Here is a 12,182-nt window from a genome sequence, read left to right as displayed (position 1 = left end):
CATGGGAATCTCTTCTCAATCCCAGTGTTTCAGGCACTGGCTTCTCTTCATCCACATCCATCCACAAAGGTCCCTTCTTCCACAAAGTAATCAAATGCTGACCACTGCCACCCATAATATTAAAGCAAAGGGAGAGACAAAATTAGGGGAGGGTGGGAAATCCACCTTCATCTGAGTCTCCCCGTGCTTTGTGTGTTCTGTCAGTCTCAATGTAAAATTCCAACAGCCAGAGACCATGTTGTTTTCTGTGTCCAGTGCTTAATAATAGAGGAAGGATGGTCTGAGGGTTAAAACACTGGCCTGGACTCATGTGAGCTGTCCTGCTGTGCCACAGTGTATGACCTTGGGCAAGTCACTTAATCTAACTGTGCCTCAGTTCCCCAGCTGTAAAATGTCCCATCTTTGATCTGTCTTGTCTAAATTGTAAGTGTTCCTAGGCAGGGACTCTCCATGTGGATGTACAACACCTAGCACTGTAGAGCTCTAGCAGGTGCCGACTTTAAACCCCCCCCCCCACTCCACCCCTTCCTCCAAGCCCCACTGCCCCACCTATTCCCACCCCTGCTCTGCCCCAGCCCTGCCCCCACTCCACCCCTTCCCCCAAGACTCCATCCTGCCTCTTCCTGCCCCTGCTCCACCCCTGGCCGTGCCCCCACTCTACCCCTGCTCCGCCTCTTCCCACCCCATCCCCCAAGTGTGCCCCGTACCCGCGCCTCCTCCCAGCTTTTCCTGCATGCCATGGGACAACTGTTCTGGAGCATGCAGGAGTCACTGGGAGGGGGGGAAGGGGAGGAGGTGATCAGCAGGACTGCCAGTGGATGGGGGCTCTGGGGGGAGGGTGGGAGCTTAGCTACCAGTGGGTGCTAAGCACCCACTAATTTTTTTTCTGTGTGCGCTCCAGGAACAACCACCAATTTTCACCAAAGTGCTGTGCCACCAATACCATCCCCCTACATTTCCAACAGGGAGAAGACCACTCCAAGTCACCTCTTACGGGAACTAAGGAAAGATGCACCTTTTAGGCAAGGTAGCAGGACCTGAGCTGCTTCTACCCTTGTGTCTCATTCCATATCCTACAGCAAAGAGAGTCAGATGTGCCAGCAAATACAAGAACTGTATTCCAACATGAAAGGAATTTTTTTCAATAAAGTATCAGAGAGGTCAACTTCGACATCTCTACATCAAATATCCTGGGGCCTTATTATGAGAGTATGCATTTGATAAACCCCACCAAGACAGTAAAGATTAGGCACTCCAGTTTTCCCTTTCTCCGTAGCAGAGATATTACCTAAATGATAGTGTCGAGTTTTACTCCTATCTGATGAACCCTAACACCTGACCCAAGCCACTAAATCTTTAAAGTCTTCCCTCCCCCCCCCCCCCCCCCATGGCAAGTTGAGTTGAAGAGGATAAAAGCTGCATGGGAGAATGATCATTTTAATTAGATTGATACTGCCCAGGAAAGGACTGCTGCCTAGCCAAATCCAATTTGCTTTAATTTAGAAGAGGAGTAAAGTTAACTCTCTAATCTCTGCTGAAAGACGATGTTACAGAGAGGCCAAACATTAAAGGCTTTTCTTTTTTTTTAGCTTGTTTAAATGGAACAGACTCAGAGGTTGGTGCAGGAGAACCATATGGAAAGTTTTCAGCTTCCACCTTATTAAAATTAATGTTAAAGCCTAGCAGATTGCTGAAATAATTAGTGTCATTAAGAATAACTGTGAGGGCAGCCCTTGGCTGAGTAACAAAAATCAGCATATGGTCAGCAAAAAGATTTTTGACTTTTGCTCCCTTAACTGCCCACAACTTTCTGCAGCTTTGCAAGTTGCCTAAGTGTAACAGCAAAAAGTTCAAGAACCTGGGCAAAAAGTAACCAGGGGAGGGGGAGCTGTTGGTGATGGAAGGGAACTCCTCCCCCAGGGTTGATGGTTGGGTATAGGGGACAGATTTTTCCAAAATAGAAAAGGAGGTGATTTAGGAGATTCTCAGTTGGGCTGCCTATACTTCCTCATCAGGTGCTGCTCATGGTTCAGGTACAAAACTGGGAGTCCCAGAAACTCCTTAGTCAGAGACAAGCTTCTCCTTCTGCTCTCTCTAGGGCCGCCCTTATTGTGCAGGGCTGTGCAGGGCACCATGAAATTTGGGGCACCAAATTGCCCCAAATTTCATGGTGCCCTAGGCAGCTATGTGCTGCATAAACGGCAGCCCCAGCGACCAGCCCTATCCCTTGGCCAGCCCCCCCCCCCACCCTGCAAGGGGCATGGCCATCCCTAGGGAGGGGTGGGGCCCTGGACAACTCCCTCCGCCCTGCTTCTTACCCTTCCCCCCTGGCCCGCCCACAGAGCTGGCTCTAACTTTTTTGCCGCCCCAAGCGAAAAAAAAAAAAAACCAGCGCTGCTCCGCCGAAACAACCTCCTCCCCAAGCACCGCCCTGCCCCGCTGAAATAACCCCCTCCCCAGCGCCGCCCTGCCTGGCCGAAACAAACCCCTCCCCCCCGAAGCACAGTGCTGCACCACCGAAACAACCCCCCCCAAGCACCGCCTGCCCCGCTGAAACAAATAAAAAAAACAAACCTCGAGCGCCGCCCTGCCGAACCAAAAAAAAACCCCAAAAACCCCGAGTGCCGCCCCGCCACCCGAAGATTGGCTGCGCCTTACAAGGTGCCACCCCAAGCACGTGCTTGGTCGGCTGGTGCCTGGAGCCGGCCCTGACCGCCCCCATTCCACCTCTTCCCGGCAGAGGTGGGAAGCGGAGCAACCCGGTCCCAGCCCGCTCTACTCCGCCAGCTCCCAGCCACGGTGCCCCACTTCCCGCCGCTGGTGAATATAGGGAAAGGATTGCCCCCTGCACTCACTGGCGGTGGGAAGCCAAGGCACACAGCCCAGCCCACTTCGCTTCCCTTGCCCTGGTCCCAGCCATGTTGCTTGGGTTGGGGAAAGGACCGGCCCTGGCTCTCACCTGCGGCGGGAACTGGAGCGCCGCGGCTGGGAGCTGGCGGAGTAGAGCGGGCTGGGGCTGGGCTGCTCCACTTCCCGCCGCTGCCGGTGAGTGGTGGTGGGGATGTGTGGAGCCCTTCCCCCAGGCCTCCTCCCCCGAGCGACATGGCTGGGGCCGGGGTGAGGGAAGTGGAGCGGGCTGCTCCCGGCCCCCCACTAATCCTCTGGGCCTGTGGGGCCCCCAAACATGGCCCTCCACAGCTTCTGCCTCCCAGACCCTGGGGGACTGCATAGGGCACCCAAATGGCTAGGGATGGCCCTGACTCTCTCTGCAGGTTTCCCTGCCTGGTGAGTCCTCCCCACACTAACCAGGACGAGAGGGGGTTGCTGCTAACCACAAGCCAGTGAGAGAGAGGAGAGATCGCCCATACTTTAACCTGAAGAGTTGAATGTGAGCTCCCAGCGTGATCAAAAAAGCTAATGCGATCCTGGGACACATAAACAGGGGAATCACGAGTAGAAATAGAGAGGTTATTGTACCTCATATTTGGCACTGGTGCAACCACTGCTGGAATCCTGTGTCCAGTTCTAGTGCCCACAATTCAAGAAGGTTGTTGATAAATTGGAGAGGGTTCAGAAAAGAACCATGAGAAAGATTAAAGGATTAGAAAACATGCATTATAGTGGTAGAATCAAAAGCTTGATCGAGTGAGTTTAATAAAGAGAAGGTTAAGGGATGGCTTGATTATAGGCTATAAGTGTCTACGTGGGGAACAAATATTTAATAAAGGGCTTTTTAATCTAGCAGAGAAAGGTGTAACACAGTCCAATGGATGGAAGGTCCAAAAGCCTAGTGGAGTGGATGTCTGGAAGTGCTGTTCACTGCACATGATATGTGGATGATGTCTGAATTGATGTCTGGAAGTGCTGTTCACTGCACATGATATGTGGATGATCCTTTGCTGGAACTCAAGTTGTGGCTACAGTCAAAATGGGATCATCATTTCTTTTACTAATTAGCCCAATCACCCCTTCCATTCCACCCTTCAATGCACATGATTTAGAGGTTGTATTGGTCACCATCCCCAAGTACCTGGATGTCTACCTTCAATATAATACATTTAAACAAACAAATAAAATGCCCACCCAAGCTGTGTTATTGGGAGCTGTGCTAGAGGGGAACAACAGGACTCAGGGTGGGACTCAAGGATTGCAAATAAGCTTGTGCCCATCTTAGATTTTGGGGGAGAGTGGGGTGGGGAAAGAGCATCTTTTTTTCAGGGTAGAGCTTTCTCTCCAAATTGATTTTCATGGGGGGGTGCATTTAATCTGTTATTTCGATTTAGTTCCCCTTTCAGTATGTCTTTTATCTACTTCGCCAGCATTTACTTTTCTGCAGCTCTCGAAGACCCCTTACCAGGCTGCAATGCTTTGTTCATACCATCTCTAACTCCAGCTGCTTGGAACAGTTCATTTGGCATAAACACTTCTGACTGCTCTAATTTAAATCATATGATGTGAGGCGATTAGTGCTGGGAATTAAAACTCATGCTCCTTATGATATTAATACACACAAAGTAGGTAGATGTGCACTAGACAAAAATTACCAGCAATCACTGCACGCTCATTGGGGAGGCAAAATCAACTATGCTGAGGAGTATCTATGCTAGCATCATCATTATTGTCTTTAACCATTGCAAGACTGAGGGTAGCAGCTGAAATTATTTGTTTGGGAAGCTAATCTCATTCATACATCTGCAACTTTTACTGTCTTTCAGATACTCTGTGCAAAGCAAAGGGCCAAATTCTGGCCTCAAATCTATGTGCTGAAGATGGCCCTAATTCTCCTTCTGGAGACACAAAAATATGAAGCTGATAGTTACAGCTGGGGGTCCTATTGCCCAATAACAATTTATTTAAATGTAGCCCCTTATTCTGTTTGAAAATTATCCACAGACAGACCCGGATTTTTATGCACATTTTGTCTTCTGCAATTACTTGATGAATCTTTTAAATAGACACATTTTAGCCTACGGGTTGCTCGCAAATTATTTACTGTAATTATTACTCTGACAATTTGCTATTGGTAATTCACTATTGCGCTTTGTGACTGGTCACCTAAGTTACATGGGATTGCTTCTGTTCCCTGATTGGAAGCCTCCCATTCCCACAAAGATTTCAAGACCGCTAGCAAACACTTCCAGCATAATTACTCAGGCATGGGGCCTGATCCAAGCCCTACTGAAGTCACTGTGTATTTGAGGCACTTTCTCTTCTTGCAAACATGGTTGCGAACAAAACATTTGCAGTCCACAAGGTCAAGAGAGTCTGTTATGGAGAGTTTACAGTTTTGACTACAAAACAAGATAGGCGATTCAGAGGAATCTGTCACCTTAGTTAATTGTTTCATTATCCCTGGTCATTAATTTTATTAGTCATTAATTTATAATTAATTTATATTCAGAGTTTTAAATAAAACAGATATTGACATATGTTTTTTGCAGTGGTCTTCCAAAGTTAATGATAATTGTGGTTACATAAAAATACTTTTGCTCTATATGGTCAAAATGAGAAAAGATCCCAGAACTATGTAAGAACCAAAAAGGCTCTTTGTGATTTGAAGTTTAATTGCCATAATTTGAAAATAAACCAATAAAAGAAACATCTGAACTAACAATCTGCCCTCATGAAGACTTAATGGAAAAATCTCATACTGCTAAATATTATTAGATTATCTTTCCATCTATTTCTGAATAAAAAATGGTAAAAAAATGGTGTAATTTTCAAAATATTAGAAATATATCAGTATGATGCAATGGGATGAAATGTAGTTATTTCAAGTCCTTTGGGCTTAGTTTTAGTAACAACTATTTTGAAATCCTTTATCTCTACAACTATGATGTAATCCACAGACAGGACACGACCTTTTTGTTTTAAGATTATGGCACCACACAAAAAAGGTTTATAGGAGCAATATTTTAATCTAAAATAATCCTAGTTTTGTTTCAGATGCTGTAAATCTTTAATCCTATGGCTTCAGTTAATGTCTAAAATAAATGTAAAACAAAAAGGATGGGTTACACACCTTACAGTGACTGGAGTTCTTTAAGATGTGTTGTCCCTATGTGTAGTGTACTTCAGGATGCGCATGCACCCCGGAACAGAGAATTTTCCTTAGCAGTATCTGTCTATACCCCCACTCTCCTTGTGCTCCCCACTGAGGGGGCAAAAAAGGGGCTGCAGACTGCCACTATCTTAATTCCTTGTCTACTGCAGTTCCCAGCAAGGGGAAACCAGGCAGTGGGGAAAGGAGAATGGGTAGTGGACATATGGGGCAACACATCTTGAACTCACTTTACTACAAGGTGAGTAACCTTTCGTTCTTTGAGGAGTGATTGTCCCTGTGTTGTGCATGTCAGGTGACTCACAAGTGGTGTTTCTTGAAGGAAGCAGATGCCTGGAGTCCTATGACACAACAGATTGCAGAATTGCCCTGCGTAGAGAGGCATCAGAAGCAGCCGCTTGCACTAGTGCATAGTATCTAGTATAGGCATGTATGGAACTCCAAGTTGCCGCTCTGCAGATATCCGTAATAGAGACCTCTCTAAGGGAAGCTACCCATGCTGCCTGAGCAAAAGTTGACTGCATTTGCACATGGCTATCAACGAGACATTGTTCATCTTGTAGCAGAAGTAGGATGCACACTGAGATGCATTTCAATAGCCTCTGTGAGGAGATGGCCTCTCCTTTCGTACGTTCCATGAATGAGACCGAGCCTAGGGAACTTCTGAAATGATTTCACTCTTTGTGGGTTAAAGGCAAGAGACTTACACATGTCAAGCGAATGCCACGCCGCATCTTCCCAGCTACATTGAGGCATATGGTAAATCACAGGTAGATGGATACTTTGGCTGATATGGAAGTGATATGAAACAAATCCCTAAAGCTACCTATAAAATGTTTTAAAACTATTTACAGAGAGAAGCTGAGACAGTCAATACAAGCACTGAAGCTGACCATGGTTGTCCAGCAGCCCCTTGTATTCCCTCAGGGCAGGGCAAGGGCACATGTGCATACCACACAGACACTACTAAAGAGGTTCTCTGGTCCTGAGTACATGGAGTGAATGCACAACCTGAAGTGCTTTGCACATAGAAACAATCACTCCAAGAAAAACCTGCTTTATTAAGAAAACAGAATATACGGCAGATGTACTCATGTTGTTTTAAGTCTGGTTGTGGTAAATCCACATTTCACTTTATTCTTCAAAAATATTGTATTCTGAGGAGCACCCTGCTGAAATAATGCAACTAGTTGGGAGTCCCTCTATTTTGGTCCATATAACTCCACACACTTTAGAACCACTGATGTTCTGCTGTGTAAGTTTTAGGGCACAATGTTAAAAGCCTACGTGAAAGGTCCCCCACTCCTGAATGCTAAGGTTCTTTGGGGCTGGGGCCAGGGGATGGCTGGCAGATCTGCTCCTATACACACCCTCTGACCCTTCAGCTGCTTCCTTCCCAATAAGTAAGGACACAGAGTCCACTCCATTGGTTACGGGGAAGACACTTCAATGGGGCAACATTGAATTCCCTGGTGCCCACCAGCATTATCCTGGCAGAGTGGTAAGAAGATCATTTGGGCCTTACCGCATACCTCTTAGAATATGTGTTTAATAGTGCTATAAATGAAGAGCCACATTCTGAGATCCTTCCTTGCAGCAAGTAGTAACTTACTCCACAAGTACTCCCCTCCTCATTGACATCAATGAGACTACTCAGGTAATAAATGGCTACTCATCATGAGAAAGGGTATCAGAATCTGGCCCCAAAGAAATACTTCAGGCCTCCAACTCATGCCTTATTGAGTAGCCTATACCAAACGGATTCATCATTGTACAATTACACCTTAAATGATGAGCATAGTTTTATAGTTGATATCACTATACATTGTTCAGCATCTTTAGTACTTGGGTTTTTGCAATGACTGACATGTGGTCTTCCATGATATTACAGATCTTAAGAAATTGCTGTGGGATATTTTCCCAAATCTCTTGTGTATCTTCCCTTCCGGGGTGGCTCCAGCAAGTGCATGCCTGGGGTGGCAAGCCGCGGTGGCAATTAGGCGGCGGGTACGCTGAAGGCATGGGACCGGCAGATCACCCGCAGAAATGCCGCCGAATCCGCGTGACCAGCGGACCACCCACAGGCGTGCCACCAAAGGCCGCCTGACTGCCATGCTTGGAGCAGCAAAAAACATAGAGCTGCCCCTGCTTCCCTTTACCCTCTCAACCTTCCTGGAGTGTCTTTGTCATCTTTGCGTGCCTAGGTACGATTGTATCTGGAGTGCAGGCTGTCCAAGTGATGATCCTTTGTGTGTGTATTTGTTACTTTACTGCTTCTGTTTGACAGCTCTGGAGACTGGTATCCCGTATTTACCACTGAACAGGTACAGCAGAGTGAGTGGCAGTACCAGCATCCTCATACTGCCCTGCCAATGGGCCTGAACTCTGATCCAGAGGGGCTATCTCCACGAGAGAGAGGTTAGTTCATATTGAGTACTCATTCATACTCTTTGAGATGAGGCTGCCATGTAGGGCCAGTGGTGGTGGTGGTGGTGTGGTTTATGATGTGGAAGCTTTCACACTGGGAATTGAACCAAGGGATTGAAGCGAAGCTCATTGACAGTTACTGAAAAAACTCCAGAGGGCTTTGGATCAGGCCCTAAAACTGCCAAGCTCATTTCACAGAGCAAGCCTTGATTTTAAGGGTTGCCGCCTCCTCTTTGTTGTTCAGGAAAGTTTTAACTACTTTACCAGTGTGCATGGTGTCATCATTATATGTGAGGGCAAATACGAGGCCAACAAAATTATCTCCTGATGGCACTGCACAGTATATTAGGATTTGTTTATGCTTTTAACGATTATGGGTCCATTCAATTTTAGTTAGTTTCTCTTGAATTTCTCTTCTTTGAGGTGCAGCCTCAGATATTCCTAGAGCCCTTCATCATGTTTTTCAGTTTTTATGGACAATATTTTAGGGGGAGGTTGTACAGACTAACCAGCTGAGTCAGCAGATGTGGGAGGTGTAACAAATGCAAGGGTGCGCTCCTCTCCCAGGAGAGCAACTTCATGCATGCTGTTGTGATGGCAGCTGAAGCTAGAGTGCATGGAGTAAAAGAGCCGGTGCTACAGCCAGAGATGAGATCAGGAAGGTCCTGTGAAGTGAGAGATGGAAAAGAAAGGACGCACCATATTAGCCACCTATACACAGAGCCAGCACTGGCCCTGGGGATGGTGTGTGTGCATATGCCAAATTACCACCCACCCCCTCTTTCTTAATGATTAAACACCAGGGTGCCTGGGGAGTGGGAGGAAAGACGGGGTCTGAAGCAGCAAATCTTCATCATACTTACTAGAAGCTGTGCCCAGCTGCAGCTTCTTCTCCCTCCAGGTGGGACAGGATGGAATAACGGCATCTCTCTCCACCACTGTGTGGTGGCACGTTCCCATTCTTTTCTTTGAGGTACAATGAACCTGGCCAACCTCTACCCCTCTTCCTCCTCTGTCCATGATGGCCAACCCACCGCACATCCTTCTCCAGTGGCTGCAAGTGCAAGGGGATGGGGTGGCTGCAAGTATGGCTGGCCAGATTGAGTAGAGAGGCTGAAATCTCAGACAAAAGTGAGACCAATGGACAGGTGTGTGGATTGAAGTTTTGACAATGGGAATGGGGCAGGCAGACTGCTCAGGCAGTGGGCTGGGCCAGTCAACAGGAGCTAAAGGAAGCATGGTTCTGAGGTGGCAGGAGGGGACCAGCCCCGGGGTGGGGGAGTTAGACTTTATGGGGGTGGGAAGCAGAACAGATGGTCAAGCAGGAATGGAAGGCAAGGCGCACAGGTATCACTGACCATGCAGCTCCTGAACTAGGTCTCAGGAGGGCTATGAAATCTGGAGAAAAGTCATAACCTCTCCCTCTCATTTCTTACCCTCAGCAGAGGACTTATTCTTGCAGATCCCAGCTCATTACTCTCATGGTCTCCAGCCAGGTGGCATCCTGGATGGGGCCCTCGAGCATAGCTAAAGAAAGGTAATTTTTCAGAAGTTGGAGGAGAGGGGCAAGGAAGAGCTGTGATGAATTGATGTTATGATCAGATAACTGGGGTGTGGAAACTGATAAAGCTGTTGGATAACATTGAAAACAACAAGGAAATATGTTCTTTTAATTGAGTCCTATTCCTACATTTAACATAGCATCCTGACAACATAGAGGAGACTTAAGAGATGGAGGGAATAAATTGTAGTCCTGAATCTTTGAGCCAAACTGAGCTGAGGGGACTGGGAAAGGGAGCTTACCCTCTACTACTTTGTTTTTCCTATACTAATATTGTCTGTCCCAATGTGGAAGGGGTGGGGGAGTCCATGTTCTTTCTCCTCCACAGGCAGATCACTGATAATACTCTAGGGTGGGTAGCTGGATGTTGCTGAAGAGTGAGTACCATCCATCCTCAAACTGTACAGACTGTGCCAAGGTTCAAATGACCATGGAGTTAGAAAACATAGTTGACTATATGGTTAACGAATCAAGTGGGTCCCTCTTGCCTCCCTCCCCTCCTAAGCCTGGACCTGATTTGTTGGGGCTCTGGGAGGTTCTGAAAGGACAGCAGTAGTAACAGGAAGCAAATTTTACCATTCCTTGTCTGCTCTTGCTCCTGTAATGTCACAGCTAGGGAGCCAAGCTGCTGCCTACAGGACCAGAAGAGGAAGTTAGGAAATACCCTTACAGAGAAATCCTATAGAAAACTATTAAGTTTCTGTAAATTCTTTGCACTGTCCTATAAAATGTACTAGAGAATTATAAATATGCTATAGAATTCTACAGATTGGTTAAGAAACCCTATAGAAAGGATCTCTTGTCCGTATTAAATTCTGTTGGTTTTAGAGTAATTTTAAACCTTATTAACTTTCTATAGAACCTTCTTGCCTTTGTCCCTATTAAATTCTATAGACACTTTCCATAAGGATTACAAAATATGGTAATATTGTCTTAAATCAACTAAAATGGGTTTATAAAGGCCAAGTTTAGTCTCCTAGGTCACCAATAATGGCCTCTGAGCAAACATTTATGGAAGAGCCATACTTTTAAAAGCCAGTTAATAAATAACTAGCAAATAACTTTTAGTGATATTTGTTTAAGGCCCATATGCTCCTTCTCTGTGAGTAGATAGAACAGGGATCCTGGCTGGGTGTGCATGGACAGGAGGAATGCCTCCCGAACTGCATCATTCCCCTTACCCTGCAGAAGCCCCTTATCAGATATCTTACAGAGTTTCAGCCCTGCAGCGTGATGGAGCATACCCCGGGAACTGCCACTCTGCTACATCACCCTGAGGGAATTTAGAGGGTAAGTGAACGCTGGCTCCAGGAAGCCATTTCAGGAGCAATGGCTGGTGGAACTGTGGGTCCATCAGGGGCAGGAAAGAGTCATGAGCTCCTACAGCAGTGCAGAGGCATGGGGCCTATGCAGAGATGGTTAGAGATCTGGGGTTCCAGAGAGCTGAACCCCATTCAACGTCCATGATGTGTAAGGGAGAAGCAGAGGCAGCCTTCCCCAAAGGAGTGATCAGATAAAGAATGGTGGAGTGTCCAGTCCTGATGATGAGAGTACCTGTGCGGATACCCCCAGACTACCTGATTTATCTGTCTTTTTGCCTAATGCTCCTGTTGCGGGGGCTCCCACTTCATGGTGGGGGTCTTTGGCTGAGGCTGCTTACAGCCTAGGCATTCCATTGAACATCTCAGAAACCTTTTGTCTAGAATAGAGTGGGGAGACCAGTCAGCTGGCTGTGATATAGTTATAATAAACAGCTCTCATGCTGTTAATTAAATGTCTCAACTCTATGGCAGCTGTTTTTTCCTTCCCCTACTTAAACCAACCAAGTGGTTTTATTCAATTACCTAAAAGGTTAGTGGGCTCTGGTAGCTTAGAATAGGTCCATTATGGATCTGTATGTTATATTTATCTAACAGATTGGCCACAGATTAAAAGCTTTTAATTCATAGGTGTGATATCACTAAAAGCAAGTAATTTGCAGGTATAGTGTTCTCTGTGTGAACGGCAACGTCTACTGAAGAAATGCAAGCAAAGATTTTCAAAAGCAGGGGCCTAAAGTTAGCCTCCTCAATCTGTATCTAGGTATCTGGCTAAGTGACTGGCAGGATTTCCAGCAGTGCTCCCAATGAAATC

At 46.5% G+C, this 12,182-nt stretch overlaps 1 long non-coding RNA gene across 1 annotated transcript; it reads left to right on the top strand.

Moving 5' to 3' along the window:
• The first annotated feature begins 8,354 nt into the window (after positions 1-8,354).
• LOC128831201 (uncharacterized) lies at positions 8,355-12,156 on the top strand. Its single transcript, XR_008443776.1, has 3 exons — positions 8,355-8,479; positions 9,931-10,025; positions 11,160-12,156. It is a non-coding gene; the product is annotated as an uncharacterized LOC128831201 (long non-coding RNA).
• The last annotated feature ends 26 nt before the right edge of the window (positions 12,157-12,182 follow it).

This window comes from Malaclemys terrapin, chromosome 2 (assembly GCF_027887155.1).
Source record: "Malaclemys terrapin pileata isolate rMalTer1 chromosome 2, rMalTer1.hap1, whole genome shotgun sequence".
In the NCBI taxonomy this organism is placed as follows: Eukaryota; Metazoa; Chordata; order Testudines; family Emydidae; genus Malaclemys; species Malaclemys terrapin.
This window is presented reverse-complemented; position numbering and strand designations above follow the sequence as displayed.